General features: G+C 37.1%; 1 long non-coding RNA gene across 1 annotated transcript in view; it reads left to right on the top strand.

Annotated features, from left to right (window-relative positions):
* LOC108166735 (uncharacterized) overlaps positions 1–3389 on the top strand; it is a 10240-nt gene extending 6851 nt beyond the window's left edge. The window contains exons 2-3 of the long non-coding RNA XR_001777116.1: positions 2352–2557; positions 2654–3389. This is a non-coding gene — a long non-coding RNA (uncharacterized LOC108166735). The remainder of the gene's footprint in view (positions 1–2351; positions 2558–2653) is intronic.
* The last annotated feature ends 1846 nt before the right edge of the window (positions 3390–5235 follow it).

Raw genomic sequence — 5235 nt, forward strand, 5'->3', positions numbered from 1 at the left:
TATATATATAAGCTGGGTAGCTTTTATATATTTTGACGCTCTTGAATTGCTACAAAATAAAGCTGTATTTCCTTCAGCCCACTGGCTGCAATGTTGACACGTTGAGATGCCATGAGACCTAAATTCTGAATATCATGGCATAGAGTTTTCCATGTCTAGCATATAACCATTCATTTTAGTTTTTAAACTGGTTATATTGACCCTGTGTCCAGACAGAGGGATAATCTGTAGCCCAGCATCATGACATGTTTGTTCTGAAGATCCTGCAGCTTCCACTTCTCTTCCTAACATGGCGCCTCCTCACCCTAACTCTCATACTGATAGGAGGAACCACTGATAGGAGGAACCACAGGTTAAAGCTCATCTTCTGAAGTTGGGATATTTTTCCTCCAACAGGTTCCAGAGGAATCACCTCAAACCAGATGTTGGACTGGATTWTATTTCAMTGTCATTTGTGAATGTTAGAGCCTCATTTTCAACAGTGGAGCAATAAAGGTTGAAAATGGTTATTATTTTGGAGAAAGTCTCATCAACATCATTATTTCCACTAAATAAGAGCCAAAAAAAATGTTTGATAAAGGAAAAGCCTCTCAGACTCTGAGCCCGACAGCACCAAACTATTTTTTTATACTAGACAGTTCATTTAATTTCACACAATTATTGCGGTAGAAGCCATTTGTTTAAATACTTAATCAAACATATTTACCGTGTTTGATGTCTGTTATAAATGACATATACTCACAAAGAACGAGATAATTAGTCCAAGTTTGTCGTTTATTGAATGTTCAGAAACTACAGCGGCTGTGATGCGCCAAGACAAAGGAAAACAAAGATGTCATTTAAACACACCCGTTACCATGGCAACCTTCTGCGCTCCACATGTCATTTAAACACACCCGTTACCATGGCAACCTTCTGCGCTCCACAAGCCGACCAGAGATTATGTTAAAAACATAACATTCAGTCCGTTACAATATTAGGTTTGCAGGCTTGATATTTATTTTGTGATCATTAATAAGCCTCCCTGAACACAGCAGTGGTTGATTAGTTAATTTTAAACTCCTGCTCTGCTTGTTATTTTAATAATGGAACCGAACGCACAGAATTGCGCAACACCTTGTTGAAACAATAATCACTGAGATTATTATTGTAGTTGGGTCATTAATTTGAACACGTTTTGTTGATTTTTGTTGTTGTTGTTCTTTAATAAAGTTACGAACGTTTTAAGCAAGTCAGAGGAGGGCGGGCGGGTCTCAGCTTCCTGGCTGCGTTCAGTTTATCACCTCATGCCGAGATCGACTCAAAACCTTCCACGATCGACATATTGCACCGCTGCTCTAGTAAAGCACGAACAGTTCAGAAACAATATGAAATGGGGAAAAAAGCTGTTTACTAACTGATTAAGTCGTGTTTTATATTGTTCTTGAAAAACCAATCAGCGACGTCTGATTAGTTGATGCACTAACGGCTCACAGTGAACCCATTGATTCTTTACAGCAGACAGCCGCTCCCCTCTCTTGCAGGTACTGCGTACCCCCGCTAAATCTTTTAGGGGTACGCAGTACCCTGCCGTACCCCCTTACTTTCACCCCTGCTGATAAGGGTAAGTACATGTAAATTGAACATCACGTCTTCATTGTGCTAAATTCTCCGTTGCATCAATCATTGACAAAAGATTATCAGGAAACCGATCCAGATGTGAGAACAAGTCATGCGTTTTGATGCTCATGTTGCTTCATAGTTCAGAAAGTTGATCTGATTGAGCAAAAACAATGAGATTTTTGGATTCAGCACATCAACATTACCCTAAAACTGTTGAAAAACCCCAGACAAAGTTAACTCATCAACAGATCAGCAAGTCTGAAAGAAAATACTCACTGACTATTAACTGTAAGAGACATAACTCTGACCAAAATTACACGTTTACATGGATTCAAGGGCCTGTACTTGTACAGCATTAGATAGATAGACAGATGATTGTTCAGTTGTTTTAGGAAAAATATGTGCAGCTCTGGAAAAAATGAAGAGCCCACTGCACTGAACCCCATTAAAAACCTCCTAGTTGTTCCACTGAATATTGATTTCTGAGCTGAGTTAAAACATTAGTATTGTTGTTTCTAAATTAATGTGAACTTGTTTGCTTTGCATCATTTGACATCTTTTTCATTTTTTTGACCATTTCTCTTTTACTGCAAATGAATACAAAATGTTTGCTTGTAACTTCAGAGACATCTTGTCAGTAGTTCATAGAATAAAAGAGCGATGTTCATTTTACTCAAACATAAACCTATAAGGAGTAAAATCAGAGAAACTGATCATTTTAAGTGGTCTCTTTGTTTGTTTTTTTCCAGAGCTGTATATTTCAGTTTTCTGGGCCCGGTCCTTAAAATCTCTGAGATTTAACTTTTGGTCGTGAGTAACCAGGATGAAGACAGACAGGTGAGATTGAACGGAGGAAGCTGGTGGGTTGAAGATGTGTGAGCTCAAAAAGGAAGAGCGGCGTGTTTGTGGTGAGAGCTGGAATCAATCCGCCTGTCATCCGTCTCAGCCTTACAGTGTGAGCCTTTAGATGTGATGAGCAGACAGTAGTCACCACTTAGGAAGGAGATTAAATCTAGCCTCAGTGCATTTTGTTTTCCTCTTATACATGCAGGACTCCCTCTGTGCTGGTGTGTGAACTTTGCCTCCTCTTACTCAGCCTGTCAGTTCTACGGCTCCGGACTGACGCTTCTGATCTGCTACTGGACAAAAGTTACAGGAGGAGAGTTTTATTACTAACAAGGCCAAGGTTTTCACTAGAGCTGGGCGGATTGATCCAAAATATGGATAATATTGATACCAAATGGATAAAAATCAATACTTTAGTTTCAGATTCTCCCTTGACAGAGTTTCTCAACTCTACCAAAAAAGATTCTGTTTTGATTCCTCGTTTGTCTTTGCATTTTGTTTATACAAGAAAAAAAGCACAAAAATAGATTATAATGTTATGCTATTAAAATATTTTTGCAGATGTTGCACCCTTAAAAACGCTCATAGATTTTAAACTTTATTAAACAAAATCCACGGTTCGAGCAGGCAGCGTGTGTAGCTTTCTCTTTACAGTACACAATCACGGGTCATGAACTTTCTACTCCCATCATGCATTGCGTCGCTCTTAAAGTGGCATTGTTATGACCGAAATCTGTGAAATAAAAAAACGAAATGATTCATAAATTCATAAACTAAATGAATTGTTCCAACCAAATACTAAATTAAATAGATGCTTAGCCACTCAGATCAATAATATACCAATTAATTGAACGTTATCATCTTCCTAACATATTTTCAGGGCTCTAAACAGACAACTCCAAACTTTGTCCAAATTCTGTCCTAGATTTTAACAAAAGATGTTCAAGGAAAAATCACAAAAAAACTTAAAGGTCAGAAGTTTGGTTTTATGTTAAACTTCAATAAAAAGTATCAGAATCGGTATCGGCGATACAGTTTCTATATTAACTTGGCATTGGAGCAATACCAAAATATGCAATATTGCACAATATTCCTTTCGTGATCACTGAATGGTTTTCCCCAAATTTATGAAAATGAACACCAAGTGAACAAAAGGGATTAAGATTGAGACAGTCGTAGTTAGTAAATAGTTTATTTACAGTTAAAAGCATATGTTTACAAACATTGCAAAACAATTAGAACCTTTTTTTGTCTCATTAAATCTAACTCAATCCTTCATGTTTCAGGTTTAATTGTGGTTTTCTACCAGGTGGTTTATCCTTGGTTACAATTTCCAGATGTCTGAAGGAGCCAGATGTGCAAATCAAACCCAAAATGCAAAGAAAAGCTAAATGTCCTGTCAAATTATTCATCCTTACCAACCACAAGTTGGCAGTGATGAGATAAAAATGCAAATAGTGATCATTCTTTTATGTTGAGGAGAAATCTCACATGCCTAACTGAGGCACGAGGGTGGCAGCATCATGCCGCAGGAGTGTTTTGCTGGCGCGCTTCATGAATAGACAGCATCATGTGGAAATATCAAAGCAACATCTCAAGATCTGAGCTGGAGGAGTTGAGGTGTACAACATATATGCTGTAACGTGGAACAAATTAGGTGGAAAGTAAGAATCAGTTTCACACAAATCAGAGCGAGAGGCTGATTTAATTACACGGCTTAGGAAAATCAAAGCAAACTATTGTGAGAAGCTCTTAAAAGGATCCTGTAAATGTTTGACTCAAATCGTTCTCTGAAAGAGAAACACTGAGGCAGCGTGAGTAAACTACTGAATTCAAAGAAAAGTAAGAAGAATAAAAGGATATGATGAGGTAAGACCCGAGTGGAAGAGTAACTAGTTACATTTACTCAATTACTTTCACTTGAGCAACTTTTTGGAAAAAATGTACTTTTAGAAGTATTTTTACTACGCTGTACTTTTTACTTGAGTAATTTTATAATGAAGTATTTCTACTCTTACTTGAGTAAAATTGTTGGATTTTCTACCCACTGAACGTAACACAAACATGTTTTAACCAAAAAGTTCAAAAGACACAGACACACCTGCAGTTTTTGTTGAAGTTTCATAAGTTTTTTATTGAAAGAATCTGATTTGGGAAACATTATCATGTTTTTCTGACATGAATTAGACATTTTTGACCTTAAAACAACAAAACTTCCACTTAACTTTATACTTTGGTCCATCTGATGATGTAATTTTTAAAAATGAAAAGATTGATCATTTGATCAGCTACTCGACTTTTTCCAAAATACTTTTTTACTCTTGAGCAATTTATTGGACGTGTAGTAGTGCTACTCCTACTTGATTAAAACTTCTGTGTACTTTGCCCACCTCTGATTAAGACTGATTTAATTTCAGTTACGACAAAGTGTATACAAAAATCCACTGACTGTTTTCATGGAAGCTGAAAATGTTTTGTTTTTGAGAAAAACAATTATTCAGTCACATTTTCTCACACATTTACGTTAGAAATTCCTTAAGATTCAAGCGTTTCACAGCTATGACTGGAGATGCACTGGGAACAATCTGCCCATAAAGTTTCATTGTCGACAATGTGTATCAGAGCAGAAACCAAACAGTGAAATGACAGAAATTGTCTGCAGACCTCTGAGACCAAAGAGTGACGAGGCAAAAATACAAGAATACAACAAAATGTAGCAGCACTGAACCGAAAAGCCCTCTGGTCTCCATTGTTCCTAAACAGAAGGAAACAAAGAGAGAAGTCAGG

The sequence above is a fragment of the Poecilia reticulata genome, linkage group LG11 (assembly GCF_000633615.1).
Source record: "Poecilia reticulata strain Guanapo linkage group LG11, Guppy_female_1.0+MT, whole genome shotgun sequence".
In the NCBI taxonomy this organism is placed as follows: domain Eukaryota; kingdom Metazoa; phylum Chordata; class Actinopteri; order Cyprinodontiformes; family Poeciliidae; genus Poecilia; species Poecilia reticulata.